The sequence below is a fragment of the Typopeltis vanoorti genome, chromosome 19, assembly GCF_054136105.1.
Source record: "Typopeltis vanoorti isolate ZY-2024b chromosome 19, IOZ_Tvanoo_1.0, whole genome shotgun sequence".
NCBI lineage: Eukaryota > Metazoa > Arthropoda > Arachnida > Uropygi > Thelyphonidae > Typopeltis > Typopeltis vanoorti.
This window is the reverse complement of record NC_143567.1, coordinates 6,922,483-6,934,686: the sequence shown is the minus strand read 5'-3', so window position 1 is coordinate 6,934,686 and position 12,204 is coordinate 6,922,483.

Sequence of the window (12,204 nt, the reverse complement as noted above, 5' to 3'; positions counted from 1 at the left end):
AGATCGCGCCCCGGGGCAAATAATTAAATATCGCCCCTGATGGATTATAAGACAAAAATATAAGAAATCTCCAATTATTGCTATTTCGTTTTACTACAAGAGAAACATTAATGCAAAACGATTACATATTAATATTAATTAAATGTTTGCTCTACGGGGATATCGCACATTAAAACTGTTTATCAGCTCTTCTAAATTTAAATTATAAGCTGTGTCCGCCTCTTTCGATATAGTTGCTAGGCCAACCAATCTTTCTTCGTTCATTGTTGTTCGCAAATAATTTTTAATCAGTTTAAGCCTGGAAAAACTTCTTTCCGCACTTGCTACGCTAACAGGAATTGTTAGTGTAGCGACGGCGCCTACCGCAATATGCTTGAGCGAGCGCCATTATGAAGCCGCGCCGTGAGGCAGGCTGCCTCTATGCTACACTTTGTAGACGGTACTGGCAACAGCCTTTCGTGTGGTATCCTATCAAATGCCTTAAAAAAAAATCCAACATTATCATAGCGTATCCATTCCTTTTATCCAGCTCGACCTTAAAGTTGTTATGAAATAATCGCAAATTGCGAAAACATGACCTTCCTTTAGTAAACCCGTGCTGCTCCTTACAGAGTATAGCTTGTTTGTCTACCCATTTCTGTATGAGAGTTTTTACTAATTTCTCTAAAATCTTCACTACTGTTGGATCGTAACTTCTTCTCAATCACGTTTTATCGTCTTACAATTTTCTCTCGTGGGTATTTAACTAGTTGTAGGCTGATATATCAATCGAATATGAAGAAAATTTATATTATGCTGCGCCACTCCATATTCGGAAATTTCAAAATCAACTTAGATAAATCAACCTTAAACTATATCAGGTTATTATAAAGCTGAATTTAGGCCGAGGTTTTTATTCTTACTACATACGGTTCCCGCTGAGATTCGAATTATTTTAATGAGCGGAGCAATGAAAAACTCAGGCAAATTCAAGATTCAATTCAAACAAAATTATTTAATGCAGTGTCACATAAATTACATCATAACACAGTATTCCAACAGGGACATTATGATTGAACGAATATAAAGCTCTCATTAAGTCACTAGTATACTACTCAGCTGAGCTTAAACTTTATAATTATTATTATTCGCGACGCCTCCAAGGAGTCTGAAGACTCATCGCGGGAGGTCACCTACAACTGTCTCCATCACTACGCCGTACCTCTACTCTATTAAAAATTATATTTAACAGATCTTATCCTTCTTATAACAAAGAGCTTATATCATAACTCTAATCTGATTAAGGTTACATCTCAAAACATTTTTAAATATCAAATCAGTTCAAGATATTCAGAAAGAATACAACTCATGAACATTCAGACATTCATTTGTAATTCTCTAAGCTCAGTTAATCAAAATTAGTTCTTATAAGTTCGAGATTCCTAAATTACAACAAATATGCTTCTCAATATTCTCGTTCAGTCAATGAACACTTAATTCAATAAAATAGCACTTGTCACTTGAAGAGGGAAAAGTCTTAGCACATCACATATTAAATCTTGACTCGCTGAATGCAATTACTAAGAACAATTTGCTTTCGGAGGAATTAATTTTCGACTTCTCGTTAAGTAGAGTATAGGTAATCTTACCAGAATATAGCTTCATCACATCTTAAGGAGATCGAACAACAATTTTTAAGTCCTTTCTGACTTTTACCATGTAGTAACACAAACTAAAAACAGTCTTCCAATTCCGCGACTGATATATAGACTCCGGAGAATATAATCTTTATGCACTCGGTTTAAGTTACCTACTTATTTCTTCGTTTTCTTATACGTATTAACCTATTTCTTGCACTATTTCACTGCTAGGCGTTAAGAAGTTTTGGTAAAATTCCAACTCAGAAAAAAGGTAACTTAAAATACCAAGCGACTCCCGGTCCTTTAAATACCTTTTTCGGCTTTAAGTCCTTTAATTTAAAGGACCTTTTTCGGTCCTTTAAATTACCTTTTTCAAAATTCCCTTCCAGTCTCCAACTACCGTTCTCTATACTTCCCTACTCGATTCTGTTTATACTTACGTTTTCCTATCTACTCCTTCCTTTTTCCCGCCAAAAACTGGTTCTCACCGGTTTAGCTCACATCATCTTCGCCTTGTGCATAGTATAGAGTAAACACGCGCTAACTAAAAATAACATAATTTCTCATAGCAACCAATCAAGTGATACCACAAAGAATCTTCTGGATATATCAAAATTACACATATTAAGTTTCTAACATTACATTAAAGGAATTAAATTCACAAAATTAATGATATTTTAATACACAGCTTTTCATAACAGTAATTTATCCCAAACATATATAAATAAATAAATATCGATTAACATAACTTGAATAAATTACATAAATAGCAAATTATGAGCATGAGACTGTTAGTTTAAAAAAAAAAAACAAATGTTGCTCAGGGAATGGTAGATTATGTTGGACTCTGAATGATATATTAACAATTTCCATTTCTCTTCATTCAGAATCCAACACTACCACACCAGAGATACTGATAGGTCAGTAGCTAGACACATCAGTTTTTGCACCACTCTTGTGCAATGGAACTATATTACATTCCTTCCATTCCTGTGGTATCATTCCTGAGCTGAGACTCAAGTCATACAAATGTGTGAAAGGCCTAGCCAATTCAGCTGAACATTCCTTTAGCAAACGGGCTGATATTCCATCTGTCCCTGTTGACAAATTCTTATCCGGGTATGCAACAGATCTTCAACCTCATTTTCGTGAATCTCTAACTCTTCATCCAATGTAGCAGTCTCTTTGATCTTCCTTTTCAGCCGTAGGTGACTTTGTAGGCTTGCTCACGAAGCATTTATGGTGAGATTTTAAAAGGGTAGTTCACCATCGCTTTCCCCAACCTCCCCAATTTTATCAGGGCTCGGGACCGGCATACGGCTGGGCCGTATTCGTCACTGTAATCCATGTATGTTCACGGGGCTGGTTTGCCTGTTCTGGGGGACGAAAACCCCCTACCTGGTATGAGACCGACTAACTCACCTTTAGTCGAAAGAGACCAGATAAAGGTTCCTCACGTCCTGACGGAAATCGAACCCAGGTCTTTCCGACCAAAGGGCTTCGTCTATACTGACTAAGCTACGCAGGCTCAATGTAGCAGTAGCATTATTGATATTCATTAACTGAACAATCTCCTTAACTTCCGACACTCTAGTACTATCTGCATTCAATAAAGTTATTCTTCCACATTCATTCTTTCCTTTGCTTGCGGCATAACGATAATATTCTTTTGGATTTCCTTTGGCTTGCATGGTCAATTTCTTTTCATACTCCGATTTAGCTCGTTATAATTTCTCGTTACTTTTCTGGCCTGAGCTTTATATATTTCACAACTCCTCTTACTCTTATTCCCATTCTCTATTGAACTTACAAATGTCTCTCAGCATCCCAAACATCTAGGCTGTCTCTTCAACTTTACTTAACTGCTCATCTAAAAATTCCGGAGTTCAACCTGGTATAGTACACTGATCCTTGGTGAAGCGTTCGTAAACCAGCCTTAAAATCCCACCAAAAGCACTGATAAATTAATGATAATTTTATCTTCCAGACTTCTTTCAACGAGATAGTTTTCTTCTGTGCCTCCTCTTTGTTCATCTCTAGTTGCTGCATTGATTCTCAACTGCAGTAACAATTAGTCCCTGTTTATTCTTAATTCGACTTCAATTTGCTAACTATCCTTCTTCATTCATTTTTCCCTCTTAGGGAACAAGCTTTCGACATCAGTATTTCCCAATAAGTGAATGCTCACATAAAATGTTCAACCTTTTCTGAATTGGACTGTTCATATATGCGGATAAATTACACAAGTATTGTACAAATGTTGTACCATATCTGCGTGAAAGGATCTAACATCAGCGATAAAGTAACTCGCGTGTTTGCTCATTGAGAGATGAGAATTTTCGGGAACAAACGCATGTGCGAGTAAAAGTGCTATGAAGTTATTTCTAACATCAGCATTATAACTTCGGCGACACGCCGCTCCTTTGTGATATCAAATTAAATATATATACATAAATAATACAAAGCTCTTCGCATTTATCACACTGCCTCGTCGTTTCCTGTTTGTAACGACTTTCATAACTCCGTTCATTTTCCAACGTCGACTTCTTGCACAAGTCAGCGGATCCGCCAATGGTTGCAAAGGTCCCAAATCGGTCACCCACTCACACGGGGGCGATAAGAATGGTGGAACGGGCCAGTAAAGATAGAAATCCTGTCCGTCATTCCCACAGACGACGAAGAGGTTGACGAATTCGCGGTACCTGTCGTAGTTTAAATCCGGCCTTATACTGGCAGCGTGACAGAATTTTTATCATCGGCGTACGTTACAGGCACGTGTGCTGAGTGTAGTGCACGAGTATTATTTATGGATGAAATAATCTAATGTTACGAGTTATTATTGGAGCGTTCTATAAGTGGCACAAATATTAAGGCTCGAGAAACACTGACCTCCTTTCGCGAATGAAAAAAAAAAAATCGCATAGGATTAAGGGCTTTTTAATTCCAGGTATTTTTCGGACGAGCTCGGAGGAAGTAACTCCCATATTTAACTAGGGGAAGGGAGAGAATCGGATTGGTTTGAAGCGACTACGAGGCCAACGGTCTGTAAATGGTAGCGGACTTCTGCTACCATTTACGGAAACTTCCAGTGATTGAAAAGATAGCGAATCAATGGATTTAATATCTCTACGAGCTTCGACCTTTAATTCCTAAACCTTGATTTGCTTTTTTTCCCATCCAAACTGTCCGGAATTTGACGTCACCTTTATTGGACTTTTAACTCAAATCTCCCCGTTGTTTTTATACAAGAACAAAAACAACGGGGAGATTTGAATAAAAATGATTTAACGCCAAATTTTTCAGATTTGTCCGTTAGAGTATCAGAGGATGGATACTCAACATTTTCTTGGCCACATTCCTTTTAAATACAAAACTTCCACAGAAGAAATCGCCTCTCTTGAACACATATTTCTCAAATCAAACCGTTGGTAGTCAAAACTAATCTAAGGATGGCTGATGAACGCCTAGCTTGAAGCTGAAAAGCTCTTAAAAATCCAATCAAGAATTCTTTACATATTGAAGTTGTTGAACCGAAAGAATTTCGTGCGCATGCTCTTCCATCCTATTGTAATAAGTAGATGTTGAACCGTCGCTATCTTGACATCAGACGGCGTTTTACTGAATAGGAAACTGGGATCGGCAATTCGTGTGCAATGAAGAAGTTAGTCGAATCTACCAGGACACACCTGATGATTAATTAATAAAAGAAAAAAAAAAGAAACATCTGCTTAACTATTTTACTTCTTGATGCATATTTACCAACACGGTTTTCTGTGTTGCCTCTTCCTCTCGGCCTGATCTCCATCCCCGTCAGACAGACGGGAGCATCTCATTCCTCTTCCAAACAAACTGCTCTCTGCAGCCAGCGTTAATTAGAATTTCTCGTCGTCGTTAACCTCAAACAACATTTATCTCGCAAATAAATCTGCGTCGGTTGACAGCAATAACCGCACACAGGTGTTTACACATACGAATTTTAATAACGAGGCAGAAAACGGGATGCGAGTTGGTGACGTAAACAAAGCGAAACGAAAAGCGTTTACATTTTTAACTGCAAGAACTCGAAGAGAGTCGTGCGTGTGTTTGAACACCATTTGCATGGTTCCCTCTGATTGAGGAGGCCACCCGCGACCTTCAACAGGTGCCAAGGACGGTTAAAGAGCGTAATATTAGCCTCGCATTGCTGATCAAATAGCAATGCGGGAGGTTTCTATTCAAATACCTCCTGCTAGCCTTGCGGTTCAGAAGATCCTAGCTATGCGCTTAAAACAAGTTGAATATTCTGCTTCATAGTTCTCCCCCACCCGGTCCTTCACTAGTTTCTATTTAACTGTCACATACGACTTTATTTAGCGGCAGTTGATCAGGGAGCTACCGTTGCTCCCGCACTCGTAACGCTAAATAAATATTAAGATCTTTAAAAAGTCGAGTTTTATGCAAATCTCATATTTGGCTTAAAAAGAAATTGAGAATTGCGATTTTTGACAAGAAGGTGGGGAGCAAAGGCTTAAAGCAGCTTTATAAAAGAGAGAAGAGGAGAGGGATTGTTGCTTCGTACTCGTTCCGGGGTTGTTGTTGTTGTTGGGGGGGGGGGGGGGTTGGCGTTTGATACAACGAAAAGAAATCTACAGAATTCGCGAATCTTAACTGCGAAGGAGGAGTTTATGTGCCAATGGTAAAAGAAGACAGACACCGACTGGCACTTTCGTCTATTCCTGTGTCATTTCTTACGATGCTATTAAACTTCTCTTTTACAATGTGCGTTTATTTACCTCGAGCTTTCACGAACCCGACAGTATATTTTAATGTTCTATTTTTGAATGCAGTCCTTGTTCGAGTGGAGTTTTCGATCTCTTCCCATCTCACTATTTCTCGACCAGCCTTTTATGGTTCTCGGGTTCTTTATATCCCGCATAATGCGGGTGGGGGTATTACTTTGCTTTGCACTACTGATCAGCAACCAGTTCTGTTGTCTGTTTAATGGCGCCCTGCATTTTTTTTTTTCGGAAAGCACAAACTAAAGTCTTTCAAGTTGCAAGTTCGCTCGCCGTTCTTTCTTTCTGTTCCGCGCCATTTGGAACCGGCGTCTTAGTTTTATGCTCTTTAAACCTTTTACGACACCACCATTTTGGTATTCGAGAAACGACAGGTCAACATTATTGCAGATATCGGGAAGAAGACGGGGTTGTTTCCTCATTAGTTTCATCGTTTGATGGCAAACTCTTACCGACTTCTTCTTTCGCACAATTACAAATCATTGAGAAGTTTTTGACGGAGATGGCTAATCGCGTCGGAAATTTTTTTTCTTCCGGCCTGGTGGTTAGCGTATCCGCTCTCCAGCCAAAAGGCTGCAGGTTCGAATCCCGCGTGGATGTTTGTGGAAATACCAGTGGTGATCGGAGATAGATGGCGTTAGTGTAGTTGCGGTCAGTTTGTGGATTGAATGGTGGAGACAGAATTGTAGAGTAGGTGCCCTCCCTCGTTGAGTTCTTGGACTCCCTTGAGGTATCAATCTCTTTAATTCCAAAGATGGATGTACTTCTTATTGATCCCCACAACCATAATCTTGTTTTACGTATCGCATTCCTTATAATGAGTAGTCCATTGTGATAAACGTTCCAAGAATTAAACGAGATGTCAGTTTTTTCGTACTCTTTCTACTGGTAAATTAACATTCTTCTTCTTTCTCATCGTCAGATGACAGGTTGAGTCCCCTATGAACAACTCTTTGCCATCCATCTGGTTCTACCTCTGGCCATTTCTGTCATCTTTCTCTCTGAAGCTCGAGAATTCGTGACCTTTCCTTCAAAGATTATTGCCTTTGCCTCTTGATCGTCTTCCTCCAATGATCCCATTCAAGACCATATTTGATAATCTTTGGAAGCAATTCTCTGGCAAAACCATCTTAATTGCTGTTTAAGAATTATAGCTATGATATCTTCGCTATAGTTTAATTCGTATCTCATTTGCTCGTTTGGTTTGTGTTCTAACCAGTGAGTCTTATTTTTCCTAAGCATTTCATTTCGAATGTTCTGATTGAGTCTCCACGTCTTGGCCTCATACGGTGCCATAGATATAATAATGGTTTTGTAGAGTTTTCATTTGAGGCTGTTTGAAAATGCTGTTATTTTTCCGTATTTTGTTTAATTTATTCATATTAGACCATCCCTTGTTAAGTCTGCATTTTACTGTTTCTGTGTTGTCGAAGTTGTGAGATCACAAAGTTATGTAAATTCTTTACTTATTCATTTATGTAATTTAAATTTACCGTATATTCCGGCGTACAAGTCGACCTGGCGTATAAGCGGATATTGGCATATAAATCGACTCGAAAAATTTCTTTAAAAATAAAAATTATGACAGTTTTGAAGTAAAATTTTTATACAGGCGTCAACCGCTAGGATCATAATTGCCTTTTTAGTCCTTCCATTCTTTGTTTTCGCAAGAGATATAAAATACTCAGTGGACAAAAGAAATTTTATTTCGTATTGACCAGTTGACCAATAGTGAACTAAAGTGCAATGGCAGCTTTTAAAAGAATGAAATATGAGGCCAGTTTTAAGTGCAAAGTGATTAAATTTGCAAAAGAAAATACTGTTGCTGCACGTCAGTTCGGAGTAAACGAAAAACTAGTTCGCGATTGGAGAAAAAATGAAACTTTAATAATGAAAATGCCAAAAAATAAGTGCGCATGACGAAAAGGAATTTGTAAGTGGCCTATTCTGGAAGATAATGTTGCGGATTGGGTTCGAGAAAATCGCCAAAATGGACTCATTACAACGAGAAATAATATTCGTTTATTTGCTTTGTAATAAAATCCTTTAAAAAATGTGCAATAGAACTAACAAATTAGATGTCTCGGAAGATGATTTTGTTTACGATGATGACGAAATTGATGCTAAATCTGATGGAGAAAATGAATACAATTTATACGAGGATATACCGGAAGAAATTACAGAACCAGAGTACAATGAACTTTTCATACATTCAGACAGTGAAAATTTAATTTCAATTATGTAATTAACCTGTTTTCTTTTGTAAATAATTTTTTCTGTAAATAAATTTGATATAAGTTGAAATATTTTTACTTATTTACCCTTTTTTTTTTATATTGCTAATAAATTTAACAGAGTATGATACGTACTAGTTTTTTCTTGGAAAGCAATCAATTTTTGACCCCGCGTATAAGTCGACCTAAAAAATTTAGTACTTTTTTCAATGCTGAAAAGTCGACTTTTACGAAAAGCCGGAATATACGTTATTCAATTTTTTTCTTCGCCTCTTCCTGTTTTCATTTAGCTTTGCTTGGACTGATTTCCATCCCCAAACTTTTCTATTTTTCATTTAAAATTTTTAATTTTACTTCCAATTGTTCTTTAGATTCTTGCAAGAATAATAACATCGTCAGCATATTTGATGTGGTCGACACTCGTTCCCTTTATTTGTAGACCTCGTTCTTCAGCAATGGATTTGCATATCTTCGAGATAGATAATAAATTTGGTGAGAGTGGGCACCCCTGCATGACTCCTTTTTCTACTTTGTTTTTATTTTATTACATTTCACAGTTGCTTTGGTAACTTTATAATGATTTGTAATAAAGGTTTGCATTTCTGAATCTAACGTCATAGATTTTAAGGCGTTTTATGTTTTATTGTAAAAATATATTCTATAGCAGACCTTCAAGGTCTGAAGCCTGCTTGAACGTTAAGTCGCTGATCTTATTGAAAATAAGCTCACCGGCTCCAACTCGCGGACAGCGAACCGATTGTCAACTCTTTCGCGTCACACTCTCGACCTCAGACGGGTCTCTTTGTATGAGAATGTCTGTGATGACGCTTTAAGTGATATGGGGAACGCTCGTTCCCCGTATCTTCGCTAGATGGCGGCATCGGTAAACAGCACTATAACACTGATATAAGCATGTTGTGTAAAGGTATTTCAAGATGTGTGACGCTCTCGTCTCTCTTTCCATGTTCACCTCTACGGCACAACTTATAACATCGAATCTTCCCTGATAGCGGTTCCCAAGTAGCCTTTTCGTTTTATTAAATGTCATCTAGTAAGACAAACGCACCATGCCTTAATAAAATAATCCAACGTCTTTTTATTCCTCAGAGGAAGCACGTGGGGCTCTGTTAATATTGAACAACTTCAGGCTTCTTCAAATAGCTGAGCTCAAGGCTATCGATTATTTTAAAGGCATCTGGTTGAGTTGTTTTCAAATATGTGGCCAAAGCAACTAAGATTATGAAGCCAATGGGTTATTTCTGTAAATGGCCGTTTTTCAGGCCACTTTGTGGGTTTTCTGGAATGAAAAATCCGATTTTCCGGGAAGAATCGGGGCGAACGACTATCGCCATCTCACTGTCCCAAACCGTATCTGGTATATTATTTAAAACAGTGCACGTGCTTCACTGATTTTTCCGAGAAGCGGAAGATCTAGAAAGGTGAAACGCTGTTTATCTGCACCAAAGATCGACTAACTTTGGATGGTGAGTAAAATCGACGACGATTTTTCTTGCGGTCTATCTAATGTTAGACCGCAAGAAGAGATGCTGTAATGGAAACTTTGCCATAAAGGATACACAAAACCACCAGGGGATGAAAATCATTCTTTTACCGAAGTCGCTTCAAAGTTCAAACCACTCATCCAATTCAAGAATATAATTAAGAAAAGTCTTTGAACGTATCGGTTTTTTTAGAGCAAGTAAGCGTTCACAGGAAAGAAACGCGAAAGATATATTCAGTCTCTTATTATTTTACAGTAAAAGATGATATTCATTCTTCAACCCTACATCTAGGGTTGCCTTTATTCAGTACATTACCAGCGACTTTCCCACCCACTCTTTTCTCATAAAGTAATCCGAGCTGCCTTCATCACTGCTGCAGCTTTGACCAGGCACGAGATTAACATATTCGACCTGGTCCGCCTCGCAATTCTTGTTTCCTGGGGATATTCATAGTGTTCTTCACTTATTCTAGGTTCTAATCACATTCTAGTCAGGGCATATCTCGACACTTTAGCCAGTCCAAGAGACATCCACTTAGATGATTCCCCCCACTCCCCTGTTCACTCGAGTAGCCGTTTTAAATGCCTGCTTTTTCTGAACTAGCGACAGAACATTCGCCGGCCAGATTATTGATTTAAGAGAAATAACTGAAACCTTCAAATCTCAATCTTGATTTCCTTCCCAGGTACATATGAAGTTTCCATGATTCATTTTTTTAGTCAGCGCATTATTTCAATCTTTTTTGAGTCAGTTTTAGGCATAAAAGCCCCCAGTACCTACCAAGAATTCAGTGTTAACAGAAGAACGCACTGTATTCCTTTAAATAATAATAAACTCTTCTATTAGAGCCTCCGTAGTTGAGGGGATAACTCCAATTGTACCCTCTGGCTGAAAAGAACCCAAATCAGGTTCGAATCCGGTCGACGATGCAAAGAATCTATACAGGGGAGCTTTTCAATTGAACAGTTAGCCGGTCTCATACAGTATCAAGGTTTTCTTTAGGGAAAAATATTTTAAAAAAACGGTCAGAGTATATACACACACACACAACAGAATTAATAGCTCTATTTAGCATTAATTAGGTTCTCATAAAACCAAGCTACCATTAGGCCTAACACGTTAGGAGATCTAGATAGATTTCTATGAATATATTCAGTTATGAAAGGCGTCAATATATTCTAGATATATTTCATGATATTTATTCCAGCATCCAACTTTTGTCTTAAAAGAGTATGCTTTCTAGGTTTGGTAGCACAAGATGAACAAATACAAAGAACAAAACCGAAAGAACAGTCTAATAAGCCTACTGCTATTTAATGAAGGGTGATTGGTTAGCAATCACGTTTGCTTCTGCGTATCTGGGTCAATGAAGAAGCGCGTAAACATTTTAATTCTCTGTATGAAAACTGCTGCCTTTACCTTCGGGAATACTACACGAGGCTGGTCACAGCGCAGTGTATGAACATTTGGATTAGACGTCCGGATACAGTATTACTCGATCATATGAGAATCCGAATGAAACAAATGGGTGCTATGGTGACCACTGGCAAGAGAATACTGTGTTACTAATGGAATGGGCTAACTCAAAACAAGAGACTAAGCCATGTTGCGGATGTAATTTAGATCAGTGAAAAAAAAAAAAATTAGGCAACTCATTTAGCTAAAATATTCAAGAGACTTTTAATTTTTAATTAAATAGTAAAATAATTTTAATTTGCAACTACAATTCCTGGCTGCTCCTGCCATCATATGTCAATGGATTATTTCCATTATCACACATTCCTTTATAATAAAAATATATTGATATTCCGGAAACTCTCTCAAGTGTGCGTGTGCCTGCAATTTTTGTAATAGAGTGTACATGTAATCCCATTAAGCAAGAGGAATTTTAGGCGGAAGACCAACAGGGTCAAAAACAGGCGACATCCCATATCATTTAAATGAAAGACAACACCAGCGCACACTCTGCGCATGCTCAGCCGTCTCGTGATTGACAAACTAAGTTAAGAATAATGTACAGGCGATCAAACTCGATCCCTAAGTGACTTTGACACCGGGTATATAAGTAGGCATT